The sequence below is a fragment of the Lepidochelys olivacea genome, assembly GCF_965140295.1.
Source record: "Lepidochelys olivacea isolate rLepOli2 genome assembly, chromosome: 20".
NCBI lineage: Eukaryota > Metazoa > Chordata > Testudines > Cheloniidae > Lepidochelys > Lepidochelys olivacea.
In genome coordinates, this window is record NC_140430.1 from 12538741 (window position 1) to 12562785 (window position 24045).

General features: G+C 48.3%; 1 pseudogene across 1 annotated transcript in view; it reads left to right on the forward strand.

Moving 5' to 3' along the window:
• The first annotated feature begins 1643 nt into the window (after positions 1-1643).
• Positions 1644-24045, forward strand: part of LOC311510671 (twist-related protein 2 pseudogene) — a 41949-nt pseudogene continuing 19547 nt past the window's right edge. The window contains exon 1 of the transcript XR_014714599.1: positions 1644-2344. The product of XR_014714599.1 is annotated as a twist-related protein 2 pseudogene (transcript). The remainder of the gene's footprint in view (positions 2345-24045) is intronic.

Below are 24045 nucleotides of genomic sequence, written 5' to 3' on the forward strand. Positions count from 1 at the left end.
AGGAAATGTGGAAGTTAACTCTGCCCTTCCGTGTGTGTATGGAACATCATGATACAGATTCTGTCTGTCTGTCTAGTTACTTATATGACCCTCATCACTGTAGTATATGAGAACTTATAATACAATCATGTACTACTTCTGAAATAATAGTTTCCTTTCTACGACCTCTCATGTTGCACATCTCTCTTTGTTTTCTTACACCAATTTTATTCTCAGAATGGGCCAGTTTTTCTTTATTGACTTTAGGGTAAACATTTTAAAAGGACCCAAACCACTGAGGATCCTATGTTCCATTTTTGAAAGTGACATAGGCACATAGGACCCTAAGTGTTATTGCAAGTCAATAGGACTAAAATCTCTTAAGTCACTTAGGTGTTCTGGAAAAATTTCCCCTAAACTTTTGAGATGAAAAGGTCCTTTCTTTCTACAGCACTCATGTAATACATATTTTCTCTTGTGCCAGCAGAAGTACAGTCATTAGTCTTCCTTAGGGTGTAGTTCAAGGGATGAGGCCATTAACTATGAAGTTAACAGATTCAAAGTTTGGTGGTTGAATGTATACTAGCAAATGTCTCTATTATTCTGTATTGTTATACTTCATCTATAATAAATAGAGTCACTCGCATTGGACAAAGCCCTCTCCCTGGGTGAAATTCACCCCTAAGGGTAGGCAGCACTTAAGTAGGCGAAGAGTCCAATGAGTTTCTGTGCAGACAAAGGGGTCCATGCTAGCTGCTCCAGATGCAGGATTGAGTCAAATATTCTAGACATTGTACAGATGAAGGATGGGGCACAAGAAGCATCCATAAGCCAGTGACTGAGTGGTAATGTGCGACACACCTCTGCTTAGTTTCATGATTTTAATGCTTTTGGATTTTTTTAGTTTATTGTTTTTTGTCAACTGTTTTGTTAACACTGCTTTCAGGAGAGGACTGGGGCTTATCTGTCTCTGCTTGCATACTATGGTGATGAGGGCCATATCAGTAGATAGATAGATAGATAGATAGATAGATAGATAGATAGATAGATAGATAGAACTCCAGCTTCATGTAGGTTGTTCAGAATTCCCCTGCTTCTTAAGAAGAGTATGGTCTGAGCTATTGCATCTTCTCTTGGATCCAGTGAATGTACCGTCTTGCTCTGTCCAAAACACGCCATCTCACAGAATGTCTGTCCACATTTCCAGCTAACTCAGTCACAGATAATAGATAACAATTAAAAATCAGGGATCAGACATAGAAATAAATGTTTGTGACTGACTGTAATGGGCTGAGCGGCGGGGGGCATAAGTGGGGGAGGGCTGTTAAGAAACTTCTTCACTGCAGTTCCTGTTGCTCAGGTTAGCAAAAGGAACTTCCTCTGACATCCGGGCAGCAGGCAGGAGCATCTGTGCCTAAGGGCTTGGGGTGTGTTGCGGGGGAAGGGAGGAAGGAAATCTGGAACCCATAAGCTCCACTGATGTTTGCATTACCTTGCACTGTTGTATTGGTCTGTGCTTGGCCCCTCCCCCAGCCCTCCCTGCCCTATCAGCAAAGGACATCCACAAAATTATTCAAATGTCCCTCCTCTCCTTAGCCCTCCCCCCCCAAACAAAAAAACCCAAAAAACCACCCAGCTCCTTGAAGGTTGGGGAGGCTCCGAGCCTTGAGGAAGTTTGGGAAGTCTGGCCAGTGGACACGTCAGGGCTGCATTCCCTGAGCTGGCTTTGTCTGCTTTCCAGGCTGCCTCTCCAGATGCACTGTGGCCTTTGCAGGCCCTCCATCCTGTGAGGTCCAAGGCCCCAGTGCCTGCCAGGTGGGAGAGACTCCTGGACTGAAGGGGATCAGTTCTGAGAAGATGAAAGAGGAAAGCATGTGCCAGGACTCCCCCGAAGGCAGCCTGGTCACTAGTGAGGAGGAGGGCGAACGGCTTCACAAGAAATGCCTCCGCAAGCGCAGCCAGCTGGGCAAGCCCCTGGAGGATTGTGGCTCGCATTCTCCGCAGGGCAAGCGCAGCAAGCGCAGCCCCGTTCCCCAGTCCTTCGAGGACGTGCACACTCAGCGGGTGATCGCCAATGTACGGGAGAGGCAGCGCACCCAGTCACTCAACGATGCCTTTGCCGAGTTGCGGAAGATCATCCCCACGCTGCCCTCCGACAAGCTCAGCAAGATCCAGACCCTCAAGCTGGCCACTCGCTACATAGACTTCTTGTACCAGGTGCTGCAGAGTGATGAGCTGGACCACAAGATCACCAGCTGCAACTACCTGGCCCATGAGAGGCTCAGCTACGCCTTCTCTGTCTGGAGGATGGAAGGGGCTTGGTCCATGTCAGCATCTCACTGAGCCTGCAGGATCCAGCCAACAGGTATGTATAGCAAGCTTCCTGCTGCCCAGCTCCACTGAGGGCATTGTCTTTGCATCCCTCCCTCCTGCCTTCTCCGGGCACCTCCCCAGCTGTATTTGTAGCTTCTCCAGGGAAAATAAATGTCATCTCTCCCCCCACCCCGCCACGTGCAGTGTTTTTGAACAAACCCCAGACATGCGACAAGCCCGGTGCTCAGGCGAGGTAGCTGACCCCCAAGTTAACAGGATAGCTTTCATTGCCAAGCCACCACACACGTTAATGGGACCTTGGAGGGATCTGAGCAGCAGAGCCCTAGAGAGACTGATTTAATTTACCAGCAACAATGTGGGGTTGTTTCTAAGGGCCAGTTAATGAAAGGTTTAAAACAAGGGTTTAAAATCAGATTTATCCTCTGATTGTGGCCCAAGAGTGTGGTTTAAATCAGGAGCAGCTCTACTGAAATCAATACACCAGTGTAAGAGAGAGCCGAATCAGGCCCAGCTACTGCACTGATCACCTCAATGCAAAATTCTTGTAAGATGCAGTGCCTGATTCTGATCTCATTGCACTGGTGTAAATCAGGGAAGAGGCTGCCCTGTTACTCTCCTGGAGCACTGTTTAAAAGGGTAGAGAACAGTAACCTCCTCTGATCTGATGGGAGCTCAGCCCAGCTGTAGTATGCCAGGAATTAGGTACTCCAGGGAGGATGTGGGAGACACGGAGTTTCACGCACATATTGCTGCAAACATTGCACTGAGTCTGGATATTATATGCATTCCAGCCTCATGCAAATGCCATCCAAGCATTCTCTGGGCTTCAGGCTCTGCCACTGGCTCTGCTCCTCTCAGTCACTGACAAAGGAAAGAAAAGACCTATCAGTGGTTTTCTTATTTCTGGCAGCCAGGAGCTGCTGCAGGGGCAGAGAGAGTCCCGTGAAATGGGCAAAGGGATGTGGGGAGGCCAGGGCAAGGGAGGGTGACAGCACAGCATCCACAGACCCATCCCAACCCCTTGCCATCCCTGGACATCCGAGGTAACTGAGAAATAGTAATAATAATTAAAGCCAACTTCTGGACTTCCTCAGGCAAAGCTCCAACTGCAGTTGTCTGGGAAGGGCAGCAGCAGTCATCTCCTAGGATATAAACACAGGGCCATGGGCATTGCCAGACTAGATTCAACCCAAAGTCCATCTAGCCCAGTGTCCTGACTCTGATGTGCCCAGCACCAGATGCTGCTGAGGAAGGTGTAAGAATCTTGCAGTAGCAGATGTGGTCTCTAATAATTAGCTATTGGCTGAAGCCCCAAAGCCCTTTCCAGATGCTGGGTAGCATTAATGACAGGAGCTCTGGACATTCTCATTATCCATAGAAATGACCGGTCCCTTTTTCCAATCCCCCAAATGGATGCGCATCCAGCTCACTGCAGTTCTACGTCCTGCTCTGGGTGCCATAAAGCCACCTTCCTGCTCCATCCCCGTGGATCGGCCCAGGTCCTCTTTCCTGGACTCCCACCCTCATTGCTGTGGCCCTCATGCTGGGATCAATATGTCTGGCTTTCCTTGGATACGGACAGACTAGAGAGTGGAACACCTAGTTAATCAACAACTGGCCGCTCTGGCTTGTGTCAGTCTGGATCCTATGGCACACACTGGTATAGGCTGAGGCTAGGCTTAGGAGGAACATGTCAGTGTTATTTCTGCTCACCCTGGGAGATGCAATCAAACTTCCTCAACATGCAAAAGACCCTTCTCCTTTGATTTTTATTTCTAGATATTAATTCTTTTATTAGAACCCGATCCTGCATGTTTTCTTACTCAAATACATGTCTTGAGGGCCGGATTCCCCTCTCAATGTGCCACTTTCAATCAGGAGTAAATCCATTGAATTTAATGGAGTAGTTAGCTCAGAATCAGACCCATAAAGGTGAGTGTGGGCGGGATCAGGCTCTTCACTGGTTTCAATTTAAATATGAAGCTACAGACCCTTTTTATTAAACAAACATCAAGGTATCAGATCCGCATAACGGAAGCTGTGCCTGCTCCAGTGTGTATGAAACCCCAACCACTGTCAAGCAATTATCCTTCCTCAGACAACAGGCTTTGTACACGGAGTGATCTAAAATGTGAGGTGAAAGGGAAGAGCTCAGTTCTGGAGGGACTAGCAGGGAGCTGGGAGTATGACCTCTGCTTAATGGCCCATGGCTTGCTCACCCTCTTGGCTATGCCAGGAGATGGGGAAGCCTGACGCCCAAAGCTCCTTTCTCTCTTGACCCACTGGAAGGTCAAGTCCTGTGTCGTTCTCCCGCACCCCACACTGTCAGTTTCATCTGATCCTGGACTGGGCTCCCCAAAGGTAGGAGTTGGAGCCAGAGTTTTACTTTCCCAGGTGATTCCTGTGAAGGGGCATCAGTAATCTAAGGTTTATGCAGCAGTGACCGGAACTCTCTGGCGTTCCATAAAGCACCCTTCTGACCGTTTATCGCTGCACCTGCTGGGTTCTCAGTCATTGCTACTGCGACCATTCATTACTTAATGGCTTTGGCTGTTAGGGTCATAATTTCAAAGGTCTTTAGGTGCCCAAAGAAGCCGATTGGCAACTTGTGGGCTCTACAAAAACATCTAAGCAGGTTTGCTGCTGAACTCCCATTAAAATCAATTTTGGGGCCCAACTTGAGACACCATTCAGAGTTACTGAGCACCACGGCTCCTCACGGCCTCAACTGGAGGTGCCAGTCACTCTGCAAATCATCAGGGCCAAGCGGCTCAGAAACTGCACCTGAAGTGTGGCCTTTGGCACCCCATTTAAACTGCTCTTTTTGAAACCCTGGGGCGAGGTGTCTCATAATGGGCACCTGTGAAAACTTGGCACCAAGAGTCACAGGCCACTTCTGAACATTTATTATTTAATTGAGTATTTGTTGGTCTGTTCCAGTGTGATGCCCAAAAGCTCGCTGCTCCCTTTTGCTGATGAAATCCCCTGAGCTCCATCCCTGACCTCAATCACTGCCAGTCTCTGCGTTGTACTTGCCCAGTGTCTGGGAGCTGCTTGGCTCCATTTCTGTAGGACCCTCCGTTGTTTGCTCTGGGTAGCAGTGCAGTTGGAGGGATTACAATGGGGATTTATCACCCCTCCCATGCATTGGGGTCTTGCAAATCATCACAGCGCTGGATTTGCTCTTAGTCCTGCGCCAGTTCCTTCCACCGCAGTAGGGTCATGGCTTCACTGCCTGCTCAGGCAGCAGATGCAATCACTGTTGGGCTTTGAATCAGGATTCGCGGAACGAGAAACCTCCTTAGGTCACACATTGTAAAGAAACCATTGTTGTAAAATCTAAACAGACCAAACGAGAAGTTAAAAGTATTTTCAGGCTTTATGTCTACCCCCAGCCCCTGCTCTGAGCCGTTCACTCACACATGCGTGCGCACACACACACACACCCTGGCACCTGCCCTTCACCTCAGACCAATTTTTGTTATTTTACAGTGGTGTTTCCCTGCTGTTTAAAGATGTTTGTCTCTGTCATGTCACTGTGATGCACTCAAACAACCGGGGAAGCATGGGAACAGCCTGCCTCTGCACAGAATGCCGCTAAATGGACATGGTAAACAAGCTGAAAACCAGAGTTTTTTTTGCCTCTTCTGCCTGTCATTGTGAGCTGTGGGTGCCCACGCAAATACAGTGGGTGAAATACAGTCAGATGGCAGGATGTGGCTTTTAAGATGACCATGTTTCTTTAAGTGTCCTTTATAGGGTCTTTAACTATTAGGCCTAATTAGCACTGATTTCCTGTGCAATCCCAGTGAAGTCAGTGCTAACGTAACACCAGGGTGAGGATGGTCCAGCAGTAAGTATGGCTGCTGGAGGCAGCCGTTTAAACAGACAGAGAAATCAGAAGGCAAGTTTTGTTCCTATGAAGTTAATACAGACAGATCTGTTATTGCTCCTACTGAACAGTGTAGCAGAACATTTATTAGTGGTATTGGGTTCACAGAAAGCTAACTCAGTCTCAGTCATCTACGGCTTGAGCGAAAGGCCATTGGAGTCAATGCAAAGACACTCTATGACTGCACTGGGCTTTGGATCAAGCTGCTAGTGCCCTGCGTGCTTTGGATTGTCTCTAGAGATGGAGTGCTTTCCCATGCTGTGTGCCTCAGTGGGAATCTGAGAAAGAAAGTCCCTGGCATCAATGGCCACTTTTTGCAAATGCTGAGCCACGTGTCAGTGTGAATGTGGGTGTCAGGCTTGCTAAGATGTGCAAGTCTGCATCTGTTTCTATGACTGCGTGTGCATGTAATTAAGTTAGTCTGTGTTTGGCAGGGGTTTCGTTCCTATGATAAACCAATGAGTGAAAGCCCCTTCAGTGAAATAACTCTTGTAAATATCCCCCCAGTCCTGTAAGTACAGACAATTGGTGTCCTTAATAGTCTTGTTTCATATTCAGCCCAGATGGCTCCAAAATGCTTGCTAGAAACCCTGGTCTTTTTGTGATACGCTAGTCTCCAAAATGGATGAGTGTTTGTACTGTGCATTCCTGCCACAATGATACCAACTGACAGCTCCAAGTTAGGCAGGGAAATAATGGGCAGTGGAACTTGCAAGGTAGAGGGCAAAAGGAAGAAGCAGCAGCACTCAGAGAAATGCTCTTTAGTTACAAAGGCTGTATCTATCTCGCCAGTCAGTTAGTAAATGCAGCGTTTGCAATGGGGCTGTCATTTCAAAATGCAAAGCAGCTAATGCCTACTGAGTTTGCAGCATACTTGTCTCCATTGGAACCTTGCCTATTAAATATCAAAGGCCGCTGGAACAGCTGAGTGTGCATATATCCTTGTGAAGCAGGAGACATCACTGAGGGGGAGGAGGGAAGGGAGGGAGCCCCTGGGCAAGAAAAGTTAATGTTTGAAATCCACCGAGCACACAATTTTCAGGAAAAAAAATACAATGTTGAGCACATTAAAACTGATGCCTTGTTCCTTTTCCTGATGAATGGGGAGAAAATGAGGCTATAATTTAAAATCTCCAGGGAAAAAATTTCTGGAGCTGTTAAGGGTGATATTATTTGACTGACTTTAAATTGGCTCCCTGGATTCACTGTATTTTTACAATGCCCTTACACAGTTCTCCACTCTGAAAAGCCTCTGATGGAATTCAGCACTTGCCTTTTGAGGACTGGTGCCCTTGATCAGAGTCCACTCTGTAGGATAGTTATTTCCTTTCCCCCTGTTTTATAACTAGGTCCTACAACATAATGCTAAAGCATCAGGCAACAAAGGGGAAGGTAAGCTCAGCCTAATTCATAGAATCATAGAATCATAGAATATCAGGGTTGGAAGGGACCTCAGGAGGTCATCTAGTCCAACCCCCTGCTCAAAGCAGGACCAATCCCCAACTAAATCGTCCCAGCCAGGGCTTTGTCAAGCCTGACCTTAAAACTTCTAAGGACGGAGATTCTGCCACCTCCCTAGGTAACGCATTTCAGTGTTTCACCACCCTCCTAGTGAAAAAGTTTTTCCTAATATCCAACCTAAACCTCCCCCACTGCAACTTGAATTGTTACGAAAGGCTTCCTCCTCCAGATCCACGCCTGTTTGGGCAGCCAATCTGGGACAATGTCATGGACTCAGGAAAAGGCAGCGAGATCCTGCCAATGAAAATCGTGCTATGGATCACGGAAAAGGAATCCTGTCTGATTGGTCTGGTTGGGTACATCAAAATTATAATAGAAAGAAAGAAAGAAAGAAAGAAAGAAAGAAAGAAAGAAAGAAAGAAAGAAAGAAAGGGGGGTGGGATAGCTCAGTGGTTTGAGCATTGGCCTGCTAAACCCAGGGATCTGGGGCAAAAATTGGGGATTGGTCCAGATGACCTCCTGAGGTCCCTTCTAACCCTGAGATTCTATGAAAGAAAGGTAGGTCTGTGGCAACAGTGTAATGCTATTCAGGGGTAATCCATCAGGGTTACACTGCTGGAAGTGAGAGCCCCTCATACCCTTTGTTCTAAAGTATGAAAGTTAAATTCTCCACATGCTCTTCCCTATGTGAGAGGTGGCATCTGGTATGGGGTTAATTGGGCAGCCACAGGGGAAGAGAAGTGGAAAGTCCAGCTGGGACTCTAGTGTCATGCCTGTGTTGTTTTCAGTTCTGTCCTACCATTCGGCTTTAAAGCGACAAAAAGGGTTCTCTCTTCTGTAACTTCCCCAGCTGTGCTGGGTGTTTATGTGACACTGCAGGCCCAGACTGGCTTGGCCTGGCTCCTACGGAGGATTCTGCTAAGCCCCCATTGCCCCAGAGGATCCATGAACATATCCACCCAGGAAGCTTACTTTCACTTGTGCTTCAAATTCCAAGTGAGGAAAAAAATGCCTTGCCTTTCCCTGTGGCTGGGGAATTTTTCTTTGAATGGCTCTAACCTTCACTGACAGTCATACATTAATAAGGGCCTTTTCCTCTGGCTGGGCCAAAGCAGAACTCTCCAGGCAGGCAAGCAGTGTCCTGTGGGTCCAGACCTGTCTGTCCACCTTGCTGTTTTTACAAGGCTGCCCATCACCACGGCGCTGCATTTCTCTGCACTTTTAACAAGCTCACTAGGCCACAGGAGGTAGCAGAGAGGGGTCTGCTGACAGCAGATTCCTTCTGTACCAAAGTTTCACTCTTATTGCTGCAGAAATATTAGAACAGAATTTCTTTGTGTTCTGTTCTACGTCTTTGCTTTCTACAGTGCGGGCTCTGTAGGGTGTATGTTAAATATAGAATCATAGGACTGGAAGGGACCTTGAGAGGTCATCTAGTCCAGTGCTACTCAAAGTGGTGGTCCACGGACTGGTGCCGGTCCGCGAGCCGTCGGCTGCCGGTCTGCGTGCATTGGGAAAAAATATTGCTGGTCCCCCACATCAGATAGCTTGAGAAGCGCTGGCCTTGTCGACTCATGGCAGGACTAAGTATTATCTAAATATATCAAGGTGTAGAGCCTTGACTGCTGTTAATTATCAGTGCTTCCTTGACTTCAGTGGAGCTATGACAATTTACACGAGCTGTTGTTTTCCTCAGTTGGCTGTGCTGGGTCCAGACCTGGGTCGGCGCCTGTGCAGTGCTCTTCACTACCTGGCTCCATTTTCTTTCTGCCCTTGGGTTTTGCAACTGCATGTGTAATCCGATTCATGGGCAACTTCAGCCTGAGCATTGCCCAGGTCCGTTGAGTGGCTGGCAGCATCAACCCAGGCAGCACTAGCCAACCCAAGGCTTAGGTGCATGCTTGGAACAGATTGCCTGTCTCGAAGCTGTCTCCTATCATTTGGGCCGTAAGAAACCATCACTGTGGGCAAATTTTCCTGTCTGGGGCCCCAGCTGGGGTTTTCAGCAGAGCATCCAGCACCGGGCATCAGAGATACCTCAGCTGCTTTGTGACCCATGGGAGATGGAAGGAGAGTTGGGGAAGGGGCAATGGGTTTAGTGACAGGAAGGCTCTCCTAACTGGCGATGGCTTCCTCCCTTGACAAGTGGGGTGGCCCCTTGCTCTCACCTTAGCCTGCTCAGTTCGGTGGGCAGTGGTGTGTGGCTACAGCTGCATCTGCCTCTCTGTCCCAAGCTGGGTCCTCGCAGGGCACGTGTACCTTGAAAGAAAAGACCTACAGCATGGCCCCTGCTGTGTCTCTAGGTCTATGGGTGCTGTGATTGCAGTAGCCCTAGCACCTAGGCATAGCCCAGCACCGACACCAACCCCTGACTGGACCAGCAGCGGGGCCCCAGGAGGGAAACCAACATACCAAGGGTTTCCAGCATGGCTGCTGGGCTGCTTTAGACCATCTGACTGGACAAAAGGCTTGGGGGAATGCTCCCACAATGGGGGGATTCAGTGACTGTTGGAGCAGCTCAAGCAGCTCCTGTGTCCTGGTGGGTAGAGGAGAGCAGGGGAGAGCCCTGAAGCCTTGTGGGGCATTTCTGCGGTGTTCATGCTTTCTCTCTGCCCCTCCTGAGTGTTGCTTCCTGCCCCCTTCCTGACATACACAGGTACACCCCCTCATCCCCATCCCCATGCTGCATGGCCAGTGACCAGCCAAGTACCCTGCAAAGCACCACGTAGGAATGGCTCTGTGTCCAGAGTTGGGGAGCAGCCAAGTTCTTAGAAGCCACTGGAGTCTCCACCACATTCCCTCTGATCCTCAGGGTCCTCGGCAGAGGGAGCCAACCCCAGCGTCCCTGCTAGGAAAACCCAGCAGAGTCACCTACAAGCTGGAGCCAATTTCTCTCCCCTAGGGAGTGGATCTGACTTCAGCCAAGTGTGGGGGTGCGTGTGTCCCCTCATTCTGGCCCCTACACTTCATTCCCATCCTCTTGATGGATTATAAATACACAGCCAACAGGGATCAAAGGGATCTGGGCCTGAGAGAACGAGCTCTTCTGGGAGGCACCAGGGAGCTCTGAGCTGGGACAATTCATTTGATATTGCATCATTTTTTCCATTTGGGTAAGAGGTACCGGGGAGGCAGGGCACATCCCAAGTTGTGTGAGGGAGGGGAATAAGGAGCACTCATTGCACTGCCTATGTGCATGTGTGGATTCATAGATTCTAAGGCCAGAAGGGATCATTGTGATCATCTAGTCTGACTTGCTGTTCACACAGGCCAGAGACCTGTCCCCAAATAATCCCTAGAGCAGCTTTTAGAAACACTTCCAATTTGGATTTCAAAATTTTTCAGTGATGGAGAATCTACCATGATCCTTGATAAGTTGTTCCAATGGTTAATTACTCTCGCTGTTAAAAATGTACGCCTTATTTCCAGTCTGAATTTGTCTGCCTTCAACTTCCAGTCACTGGATCACGTTAGATTGAAGAGCCCATTAACAAATATTTGTTCTCCATGTAGATATGTACTGTAGAACTAATTAAATCACCCCCTAACCTTCTCTTTGTCAAGCGAAATAGATTGAGCTCTTTGAGTCTATCATTATAAGGCAGGTTTTCTAATCCTTTAATCATTCGCATGGCTCTTCTCTGAACCCTCCAATTCATCAACATCCTTCCTGAATTTTGGTACCAGAACAGGACACAATCTTCCCGAAGTGCCAGTGCCAAATACAGAGGTAAAATAACCGGTCTACTTTTATTCGAGTTTCCATTAGTTCTTCTGGCCACAGCGTCACACTGGGGGCTCATGTGCAGCTGATTATCCACCATCCAAAAAATTTTCAGAGTCACTGCTTCCCAGGATAGAGTCCTCCATCTTATAAATACAGCCTGCATTCTTTGGACCCAGATGCATACATTTACATTTAGCCATATTGAAACACATTGTTTGCAAGTGCCCTATTTACCAAGAGATCTAGATCAGTGACCTGTCCTCTTCATTATTTACCACTCCCCAAATTTTTGTGTCATCTGCAAACGTTATTAGTGATGGTTTTATGTTTTCTTCCAGCTCATTGATAAAAAATGTTCAATAGCTTAGGGCCATAACCAATTTCTGCAGGACTTTGTTGGAACCGTATCCACTTGAAGATCCCCCATTTACAATTACTTGTTGAGACCTATCTGTTAGTCAGTTTTTATCCATTTAATGTGGGTCATGTTAATTTTATAGCTTTCTAGGTTTTTAATCCAAACATTGTGCGGTACCAAGTCAAATGCCTTATGGAATTCTAAGTATATTACGACAACACTAGTACCGTTATCAACTAAACTTGTAATTTCATCAAAGAAAGGTATCAAATTAGCTTGATGGGATCTATTTATGTGAGGCAAAAATTTGGGGTTTGTCAGTACCTTTTCCCAGCTCCACTTTTGAGGAGCATGCTGATTAGTAACCAATCATAGCCAATAATTAATAACAATTGTCATTTCTACAGCCCCTTCCCCTCAAAGCACTTTGCAAACACTCGGGAATGAGGCCTCTGGATACATTGTCCAAAAAATGTGACCCAGCTCTAGCTGTGCGTTCCACAGTGCCTGTCCAACTCCTGGGGGAAAGGGGGTTCTTCCTTCTGCGCTCATGAGCAAAGTGCTTTGAGTTCTCTGAGTAGACGGGGCTGTAGAAATGCAAAGTGATCCTAGTGATGGAAAGTTCCATTGCTTTGGTGCAGCAGAACTGTGGTGGGCAGTCACTGTCATGGAGGCAGCTCTCAGGAAGCTGGGGCCAGTCCCAGGGAGGGCTGTGAATACGCTGTATTCAGTGGGGAGAGCAGTGCACCCCTCCTTCCCCTGCCCCCAGGGCCTTTATGTGCACTGACCTAGATGGACGGGTTGCTGTATTTTATACCAGCTGAAGCTTTTTCAGGGCATGTGCCTTCCTTCCTAGCTGTAATGAGTTGCAATCCTGAAGCCTGGAGCCACAGATGTGCAGATCACACATGTTCTGTGGTCTGACTGGCTGGGCTACAACCTTCCAGCCAGCAGCAGAATGAAGTGGATGGGTTTTGCTGCCATGGTTAGTTGGGCAGAGAGGAGTTCAGAAGCCCCCCACGGCTGTGGAGTAGCTTAACAATCTGAGAGCTGTTGTTGTCAGCAACAGGGGCTCCTGTAATTATGGCCAGTTTCCAAAGCTCTTCTCTCTTCCTACCAGCATCTCCTCATTCTTTGGCCAGCTACTCTGCATCCCTGCACTGATCTTGGCCTGGTGCTGGGAAAGCTGGGAGATGTCACTGCTTGTGATTCCCATCATGGAGCATCATGGCCTCTCCAACCAGTACTACCAGCGTACTCCCCTCTGACCTTCCATGTTCCCAGCTCGAGGAGGATTTGGGGATTCAAAGACATCAAAGGTCTAGAGGCAGGTTTTTCAGGGCTTGGCTAATTTCAGTGAAAGAAATGGCCTTCCCTGTTCCCTCTATGGGAGTTCCAGCCAATAGTTTCAGTGACATCTTTTATCTTTATAGTAAAGTGCACACAGCATTTAACTCTGAGCTGTCCCAGGGTGGGGGGAGGGTGTGTGTGAGAGGGAAGTTCCAATACAGAGCAGGAAGGCAAGTACTTAACACTGGTCAGGATTAAAGTTAAAACACAGATAAAATTACACAGCTTTGCCCTAGTGATCAATAAAATATCCACTGGTTTATGATCTCTGCAAGGAATCTGGCTCTTAGGATTTCAGCTGCATTCATTTATACCCAAAGGAATGTCTTTGAAACTAGTCAGTGTTTCATATCTGAATGGCATGGAAAGGGCCCTGAGACCTGACAGAGAGTGACTGAGCTGCATTAACAAAGATTTTTGCATTTAATTTCCTTTAAAAAAGTAGGGGGGTGAGAAGCAAAAAATGTTGAATGAGCCATTAACATGTCTGAGTAACAGTGGGGTGACTCTTAGCCAGCCCCTTATATGCAGGAGGTGTTACCTTTAATAGCTCTCTAGTCACGCTCAGCATACTAATGCTGTTGCTTTGCATCCTGTTAGTTTTTGACTAGCATCATGAATGGGTGTTTACTGTTGGCACTGCAATAGCTCCTAGAGAATCCATTGGGCTGGGCATTCTGTAGCCACATCAGTGGGGTTGGCCCATGCCCTGAAGACTTGCAGTCTAAATAGGTGAGTCAAACAAGGCAAGAATTGTTATCCCTAGTCACAGACGGGGAGCTGAGGTCCAGAGACTCCAGGTAAAGTGCCTGGCCCAAGGTCACCCACGGAGCCATGACAGAGCCAGGAACTGAACTTACATCCAAGTCCCAGGCCAATGCTCAGTGAGCCCTGCTCTCACCGGTCCAATAGCCCCCAGGAGTCCTTTTTTCAATTTGTGGGCTTGCAGTGTCTCCACACTGATTTTCAGAGGCACAGGGTCTCCACAGCTCCCAGCTAGAATCAGTGGATGGGGAAGGCGCTCTGCTCCGCCAGCACCTTGCAGAATCCTGGCCTTTCATTCTTCCCACTCTAGTGAGCCTTGGTGCAACCTCACCTGAACTCGCACAGGAAACTAGGAGAAAGCATCCCCCTTGGGAGCAGCTGGTATCATGTGCTGGGAATCAGCCTCCTCTGCCTCCAGGCATGTGTGTTCTTGGAGACTGAATGCTAGGATTCTCCCCCGGAAGCTGGACAAGCCACAATTGTGAAAGAGAGCCGCCCAAGTACAGCCCTCACCTTGGTATGGACACTGAAATTTGCCCTGGCAGCTCCCACTGACTTCTCACCTATACAGTCTGTGGGTGCTCAGGCCCTCTGAAGGTCAGGCTGCTTTTGGGGTGGGGGGGTCCAAGGCGGTTATTCTTCCTGTGAGTTGTGTGTGTAGCGTTAGTGCTTGCGGGCCCCAAGCAGGGGCTGGGCACCGCACAAACACAGGGGGAGGAGATTGACCTCAATATTTAGACGGGGTCACTTTTCCTAAGAGATGAAATTGCTCTCTGCGTGAAATAAAGATTAAAAATTACCTGAGTGCTGAAGCCAACTTGGCATCTCCTTAGCCCTGGTTAGTCCCTCATGGACACCAGGCGATGGGCCTCTGCTCCAGAATCTTACTGCAGGCTGCCAGGGCTGAGAGCCCTGCAAAGCAGCACCAGGCAATTGTACGCTACTGAAGGGTCCATGCTAAAATGTATGTTGGGTAAGAGCCAGAGAGACATCCTGTGTCGGTGCAATTCGCTGGCCAAGCCATGAGTGCCACTTCAGCCGCACTTGAGCGCTGCGGGCACCAGGTCCATCCCATCAGACAGAGACATGGACACACAGCTACAGAGCAAGGGGGCCCACTTGCCAAGTTTTATGCAGCACCATCAGTAGCATTTCCTGCAAATTATGTAATGAGCTAATTTGTATATTTGCAAAAAAGGTACACGTGACTATAGGCTTCGGCTTATAAAAGAAGCTGTGCATATTTAGTACTTGTGAAAAGCATTGGATTTGACCAGTGGCGTAGCTGGGGGCGGGGGGGAGCAGGGCAGCGGCCGCTCCCCTACTGAGCACAAGTGGCGCCTTGTGAATGTCTTGGCGCCTTTTAAATTTTCCCTTGTGGAGGGAATGGGGAGCGATCCAAAAAAAAGGCACCACCCGCTGCAATGCTTTTACTCACCTGGCGGCGCTCCGGGTCCTCGGCGGCACCTCGGCGGCGGGACCTTCACTCGCTCCGGGTCCTCGGCGGCACCTCGGCGGCGGGACCTTCACTCGCTCCGGGTCCTCGGCGGCACCTCGGCGGCGGGACCTTCACTCGCTCCGGGTCCTCGGCGGCACCTCGGCGGCGGGACCTTCACTCGCTCCGGGTCCTCGGCGGCACCTCGGCGGCGGGACCTTCACTCGCTCCGGGTCCTCGGCGGCACCTCGGCGGCGGGACCTTCAGTGTCACCAGAGACACCCGGCACGACTGAGGCCAGCCACCGAGGTGCCGCCGGGTGAGTAAAAGTGCTGCAGCGGGTGGCGCCTTTTTTTTGGATCACTCCCCCTGGCTCCGCGGCTGGGTTTGACAGCCTGAGTAAATCAGGGAGCCTTTTTTCTGTCTATTTCCTAGAGCAAGAAGGTGGGGGAGGTAATATCTTTTATTGGACCAACGTGTTGATGAAAGAGACCAGCTTTCGATCAATACAGGGCTCTTCTTCAGGGCTGGGAAAGGTATTCAAGAATGTCACAGGTGAAACAGATCGTTAAGTATCTATTTCCTACTCACCACTGACCCGGCAGTCTGATCTGTGACCTGTGACTTCCTCTTGGGCAGAGGTCCTCAAACTGTGGGGCACGCCCCGGTAGGGGGTCATGGAGCAATGTTTGGGGGGGTGCAGTGGGGCCCCACAGAGGGTGGGGAGCGAGCGCCACCCAGTCCTGCTCCACTCCCAGCTCTGCTCCGGCCCCGCCTGACCACGGCCTGGCCACACTCCACACCCAGCCCAAGCCCCAGCCCCAGCTCTGCCCCCAGTCATGGCTCCAGTCTCGTCCCCCTTACTCTTTTCTGCCCCCTACCCGGGGCTGTGGCCCCACTCCTGGCTCGGGGGGGTGGGGAGGGAAGAGATGCAGGCAGGGTTAGGGGCGGCATGATGCTGAAAAGTTTGGGGACCACTGCTCCAGGGGCACTGGTTGGGCCTCTGCTGATTCTACCAGTTAGTGAAAAGGCTGATGGGCTTGTTACAAGTGAGCTGGAACTGAGACCCACCAAACTCAGCTCATACAAGGGCCACTAAATTTCCATTCGATGAGAGTAACTTTCCACCCCTACTGAACTGGGATACATTCATACTGCAAGTGAAAGCTCAGTAGCTCGTTAGCCATGACCTGAGGCATCTGCTCCCCGTATGTGCTAATGTTCCACCTTGCTTCTGGAAATATCTGTTACATTAATTTATGACTGCTTGGGTGCTGACTCAGGCAGGGTTTCCACTCTCCGGACATAGGCAACATCCCACACCCTGTGCTCAGACTCAGGCACACAGTGCCCTGTTTGTAAAGCAGCATCCCATCACCCAAAGTGGAAGCGTTAGCAATTCAACAAACATTGAGTTCAACGCCCAGCCCACTCCTCCATATACCAGGAGCAATACAAAACCATTGCAGCAATCACGCCTTGGTGCTCTTGTTCAGTTCAGAAATGATTGTGCATGTGTATTGGATTTTTGTGTGTACATTAATTTAAATTCATAGGAGGACCTTGCTGTCATCCACATCGGTCATCAACAGGGTGTGGCTCTCCTCCGTATGTCTGATGCACAGCACAGGGCTCCTTCATCCTGCTGTTCTTGTGGATGTGGAGCAGCCAGCAGCTGTGTGCAAACGCGCAGCCCGTTGGGATGAGCACTGGGGGAGGGTTGGGTCTGAGGACTCCTGCTGTGGGAGCAGCACGGGAGCAAGTAGTAGAGATAGCAGAGCCAAGCACGCAGTTTGGGCCATTTCTTCTGAAGGATGGTGTGACAAGGTGGGTAAGGCTGGGGTTCTGCTCCCAGCTCTCTTTGAAGTCACCTGCCTAACCGCCTCTCAGTTATCTTACTGTCAAATGAGAGCTCACCGTCTGCTGGCGCGTGGCTCAGTAGCCTTTCATTAAGCTGCAGGCAGCGCACTAGCTGTGTGGGGGAGTAACTCTACCTTGTATCTGAGCTGCGGGAATGTGGGACAGACCTGCCAGATGAATGACTGCCTGTGCCAGCCAAGCTGTGTGACATAGGGTAGGGCAGAAGGTGCCAGCCATTTAGGTGGTAATTTTGCACACACCCGGTGCTTGGCAGGGAGATGGAAAGGTATGCACTGGCTGGAGGTCATTCAGCACCCAGGAAGGAAAGGAGGGCACTGTCCTTTGGCTGGGCAGCCCTGGCATCTGACGTCTCGCTTCCATCTGCAGATTCAGAAAGAACCACGCGCTCTGCTGCTGTGTGAGTGCGTGTGTGCATAGAGCTCATTTGTGAGATGACAGGTGCAGGGATTGGATGGGGCTGCTGGACCTCACTCCAAGAGGAGACTGTGAGACAGGCCTGGCACTGGCCTCCGAAAGTTTTAAGCATGCTGAAACTGTCTAGTGTTTTATTTCACTCTCTCCATATGCAGTGCGGTCTCATCTTACATTCTGCTATGAGAGACAGAAAGTAAAATGGAGAGAGAATCAGAGAGACCCTAGGGCCTCCGCAGCTCTCATGGGGCTGCACAATTAAAATTCAACTGCAATAATAATGGGTAGCCCATAAACAACATGCATATCATGAAATACTGAAACCCCAGAGTGTTCTTTATTTTGTTAAGATGTAAAGGATGCAACTCTGCACGGGATGCCAACCCTCCTGGTTTGGCCAGGAGGCTCCTGGAATTGGGCTGGATCTCCCAGAGGCTACTGAAGCCTATCTGGGCGATTTTAGACCACTAAAAGTCCAGCAGTGCAGCGGGGCTAAGGCAGGCTCCTAGGAGGAGGCATGGCCAGGAGGATCTCTGCGCGCTGCCTCGCCCCGAGTGCTGACTCTGCAACTCCCATTGGCTGGGAACGGGGAACTGCGGCCAATGGGAATTGCGGGGGTGATACTTGCAGGCAGAGTCAGCGTACAGAGCTGCCTGGCCGCCTGTGAGCCTAGGAGCCACTGCCAGATGTGCTGCCACTTCCAGAGCCACCTGAGGTAAGCACCACGCAGCCGGAGCCTGCATCCTGAACCCCCTCCCACATCCCAACCCCCTGCCCCAGGCTCAGCCTGGCGCCCCCTCCCACATTCCGAACCCCTTGGCCCCACCTCCCCAAGCCCAGAGCCTGCAGCCCGTCCCACACCCCAACCCCTGCCCCAGCCCAGTGAAAGTGAGTGAGGGTGGGGGAGAATGAGCGACGGAGGGAGAGGGGCTGGAGTGAGCAGGTGTGGGGCCTCAGAAAAGGAGTGTGGCAGGGGCATGGCACTGGGAAAGGGCATAGCAGAGGGCAGGTGTGATACTCTGTACCTAGGGGGAACACCCAGCATCCCCATGTTCATCTTTATGATATGATTGTGTGGTATCCCATGCAAAGTTTGTCATGTCAGGTGTCTTTGGAAGGCTCATGATGCACTAAGCATTATTCTTATAGAAATGTTACAGCTTATAATTTCATGTATGTAGTTATGAGGCTGAAAATGTATCCTCATGGCTTAAAATAAGCCCAGGCAAAAACGCTCCAAGAGCAGAGAGGCAGTTCACACCTCATCAGGACAGGTCTGGGACAAACCCAGCCCAGCATCACAGGAACAAAGGACACTGGCCTAGGCAGCAACAAAAGAATCTGGTAGACTCTCCAGGGTGTCACCCCCCTTCCTTTGGTCAGTTTGGAACTGATTTTGAAGGGGGGGGGCAAAGCCAAGAGGGAAGAAAGGACATCATAAAAGGGAGAGACATTTGCCATGCTTTCTCTCTCTCTCTTCCACCTAAATCTACAGACACCACACCAACCGACTGAAGCGCTGATTAAAGGGGAGAGCCTGGCTGAAGAGCAACCAACCAGCCTGTGGTGGGATGCATCTAAGTTTGTAAGGGCATTGAAAGTGTTAAGATCAGCTTTGAATGCATTTTGCCTTTATGTAATTTGACCAAATCTGGCTTGTTAGGCTTTGATTTATAATCACTTAAAATCTATCTTTCATAGTTAATAACGTTTGTTTGTTTATTCTACCTGAAGCGGTGTGGTTGGTTTGAAGCATGTCAGAGACTCTCCTTGGCATAACAAGCCTGGTACATATCAATTTCTTTGTTAAATTGACGAACTCACATAGGCTTGCAGTGTCATGCGGGCATAACTGGACACTGCAAGATGGAGGTTCCTAGGGTTGTGTCTGGGAACAGAGATATTGGCTAGTGTCATTTGGTTGCAAGTAGCTGGGAGCAGTTTACATGCCAGAGGCTGTGTGTGTTCAATCCTTGAGGGGGCCATTAGGGATCTGGGGCAAAAATGGGGGATTAGTCCTGCCTTGAGCAGGGGGTTGGACTAGATGACCTCCTGAGGTCCCTTCCAACCCTAATAGTCTATGACTGGTATAATTGAAAAAAGCCCCGTAGTGGGGGTTCTCACAGCAGAGCAGGGTAAGGCTGGCTCCCAGAGTCGAGGATTGGAGTGACCTAGCAGATCACTGCTCCAGATAACACCAGAGGGGAACGTCACAGCGGGGCAAGGGTGTTTGGGTTTGTGTGATGATGGGTTTCTGCACCCCAGCAATCACCCTAGAAAAACTTGTCTCTGTTGAGCTCTTTGTTACCAATGTTGGCTATGAATTGTAACGCCTTTCCTGGCTAGCAAATTGCTCTGGCCCTGACCCTGACCCCTGCTCTGTTCATTATATATAAGCAGAGCTGGTTAAAAAAAAATGGGAAAATATGTTTGTAAAAAATTCTTAGGTTTTGAATTCTGCACCCCAGCAATCACCCTAGAAAAACTTGTCTCTGCTGAGCTCGTTGTTAACAATCATGTTGGCTATGAATTGTAACCCCTTTCCTGGCTATCAAATTGCTCTGGCCCTGACCCTGACCCCTGCTCTGTTCATTACATATAAGCAGAGCTGGTTAAAAAAAATGGGAAAATATGTTTGTAAAAAATTCTTAGGTTTTGAATTTGTTTCTATTTCACAGGTCTCTGACTAGAATCTGCTCATTTCTTCCAAATTTTTAGTGAAATGTTTTTTGAAATATATCCAGATTTCCTAAATGTTTACTTTATTTGCATTTTCCTCTTTTCTCTCTTATTGCCTATATCTCCTTCTTTGCCATGATTGCAATAAAATTATGAATGTCCAGGTTAGGTTTGCTTTTTCCATACTGTAGCTTTTCCAAATTTCTCCAACTCTAGGCTAGTCGCCAAGCTTTGAAGACAGAGTTTTATTTCTCCGTTGGCCTCTCTAGGGCTTTGCCAAAGCTGGAGAAGTTTTCAAAACTTTCAGCGACAAAAGGAAAAGCTCTAAAAGAAACCCCAGCTGTTGCTCCTCCTATGAAGGGGGAAAAAAGAAAAGGAAAAAGGGGAAAACATTCAAAACAATTTTTTTTCAGTTTTAAAAAACTGAAATTAAAATTTCAATTTGAAACAAAATTGAAACAATAAAAATATTTTGCCGCAAAAAATCATCTTTGATCAACCCCCCACCCATTTTTCAGCAGGAAAATTGCTGGGTAAAAAGTAGGGCTGTTGATTAATCACAGTTAACTCACGCTATTAACTCATAAAATTAATCGTGATTTAAAAAATTAATCATGATTAATCACAGGTTTAATTGCACTGTTAATAGAATACCAACTGAAATTTATTAAATATATTTGAAAATGTTTTTCTACATTTTCAAATATATTGCTTTCAGTTACAACACAGAATACAAAGTGCACCGTGCTCACTCTATATTATTTTTTTTACAAATATTTGCACTGTAAAAATGATGAACAAAAGAAATCATATTTTTCAATTCATCTCATACAAATACCATGATGGAATCTCTTTATCATGAAAGTGCAACTTACAAATGCAGGGTTTTTTTGTAAATAACTGCAAAAAAAACTTTAGAGCCTACAAGTCCACACACTCCTGCTGCTTGTTCAGACAATCGCTAAGACAAACAAGTTTGTTTACATTTGCAGGAGATACTGCTGTCCACTTCTTGTTTACAATGTCACCTGAAAGTGAGAACAGGCGTTCGCGTGGCACTTTTGTAGCCAGCATTGCAAGGTATTTACGTGCCAGATATGCTGAACATTCGTATGCCCCTTCATGCTTCCGTCACCATTCCAGAGGACATGCTTCCATGCGGATGACGCTCGTTAAAAAAATAATGCATTAATTACATTTTTGACTGCACTCCTTGCGGGAGCATAGTGTGTCTCCTGCTCCATATTACTCACATTCTGCCATATATTTCCTGTTATAGCAGTCTCGAATGGTGACCCAGCACATGTTCATTTTAAGAACACTTTCACTGCAAATTTGACAAAATTCAAAAAAGGTACCAATGTAAGATTTCTAAAGATAGCTAAAGCACTGGACTCAAGGTTTAAGAATCTGAAGTGCCTTCCAAAATCTGAGAGGGATGGGGGTGGAGCATGCTTTCAGAAATCTTAAAAGAGCAACACTCCAACATGGAAACTACAGAACTCAAACCACCAAAAAAGAAAATAAGCCTTCTGCTAGTGGCATCTGACTCAGATGACGAAAGCGAACATGCATTGGTCTGCACTGCTTTGGACTGTTATCGAGCAGAACCTCTCATCAGTCCTGTGAAATGGTGATTGAAGCATGAAGTGACATATGAGTCTTTAGTGCACCTGGCACGTAAATAACTTGCAACGCTGGCTACCACAATGCCATGTGAACACCTGTTCTCACTTTCAGGTGACAATGTAATGTAATGACAATGTGAACAAGAAGTGGGCAGCATAATCTCCTGCAAAAGTAAACAAAGTTGTTTGAGCAATTGGCTGAAAAAGAAGTGGAACTGAGTGGACTTGTAGGCTCTAAAATTTTACATTGTTTTATTTTTGAATACAGTTATTTTTTGTAAATAATTCTTCATTTGTAAGTTCAACTTTCATAATAAAGAGATTGCATTACAGTACTTATATGAGGTGAATTGAAAAATACTATTTTTTTCCTTTTTTTACAGCACACATATTTGTAATAAAAAATAAATATAAAGTGAGCACGGTACACTTTGAGTTCTGTGTTGTAATTGAAATCATTATATCTGAAAAAGTAGAAAACATCCAAAATATTTAAATAAATGGTATTCTATTATTGTTTAACAGTGCGATTAATCGTGCAATTAATCACGATTAATTTTTTTAATTGCACAATTAATCAGGATACATTTTTTTAATCACTTGACAGCCCTAGTAAAAAGCATCACCCAATTCCACTTCTCAGCGTCTGGAGGCTGCTCTTTACAGGCTATGTGTACTCTAGAAACAGTTCACAGAGCTATCCCAACCTGTCAGACCCTGCTTGTGGAGACCCAACTTGCAATGGTTGCCTGAGAGAAACAAGTGACCCTAGCAACAGCACATGTATGCCAGTATCATCCTGTGTACAAGCAAAAACAACGAGGAGTCCTTGTGTACAAGGGGGCTTTTGCCACAGTTACCTCTTGCAGCACCCCCAACTTTAGTACCCACATGCCAGCTACCACTCCCTCCCAGCTCCTCCTTCCCCCCCTCTGTCCGTGTCCTCTTTTTGGGAACCTGAAATATGGTAACCCTAACCACAGCATCTGAGTGGCTATCATGCTAATAGACTTTTTCTCACTCCACTATGCAGAAGGGGAAACTGAGGCAAAGAGCAGGGATGTGATGTACCCAAGGTCACACATAGCGTCAGTACAGGAGCTGGGAAGGGAACCCAGGATTTCTGAGACCTACCCCATTATTTTAACCACTAGACCATTCTCCCTCTCTTCAGATAGTTTGTGACTAGCCAATAGTGGACCCTTGTGACTGCAGTTTGGGCCCACTGCCAGCAATGAGGTGGGCCATGCTCACAGCATTACAGGCAGCCACTGCTGGGAATGTGGCAGGGCCATGGCTGCACAGCCTTCTGCATTTGGAACCAGCACTAGCTGCCACCTCCACAGCCAGAGGGATAGAAGGCCTGGCTCAGTTTCTCTGTCCCAGCCTAGAGGCTGCTTTGGCTTGGGTATGGCAGAGTGGAGCAGGCTCTGAGAATGTGCCTGGCCTCTGGACAGAGCCCCATCGCAGAGCCATCTGCATCCCATATCACAAGGGGCTGCTCACCCTCCTTCCCTTCTGATGCAAGTGCTGAGCCCTCTGGTTCTGATTTGCAGCCTCCTCAGGGCCTGCCCCACTGAATTCCTTGTCTTCCTCACCCTGCCTGACTTCAAAGGGCAGCCTCTTTCCTTTCATATCCACACACGCTACTCGTAAAGCCGGCAAACCCAGGGGAGCCTAGGCTATGGAGCCCAGCTATTCCAGGAATATGATCTAATGTGGCAGTTTATTAGCTCCAGGCTTCAAGGAAGGGGCATATTGCAGACAGTGTATGCAGCAAAGGTAGGCAGGGCCGAGGAGACTGGTGCGGGATGGGAGTTTGGCTGAACTGTCCTTTTATCCCTGAGATGGGTGAAATGTCGGTGCGGCAAAGCAGTGGAGTGGAAAGGGGGTGGAGTGGGATGGGGATTCAGTAGAGGAGGGTGAGCAGTGGAGAAGGATGAACAGTGGGGAAGGGGATTGAAGTGGGTCAGGGATATAGTGGGGGGAGGTTCAGTGAGGTGGGGTTGCAGCTGGGGGGAGGTGCAGTGGGGAAGGGGTGCAGGGATGCAATGGGTCAGGGGGTGAAGTGAGGAGGGGCTGGGTTGGAGGGGCTACAGTTGGGAAAGAGATGCAGCGGGTTGGGGTGTAGCAGGGATGGGACAC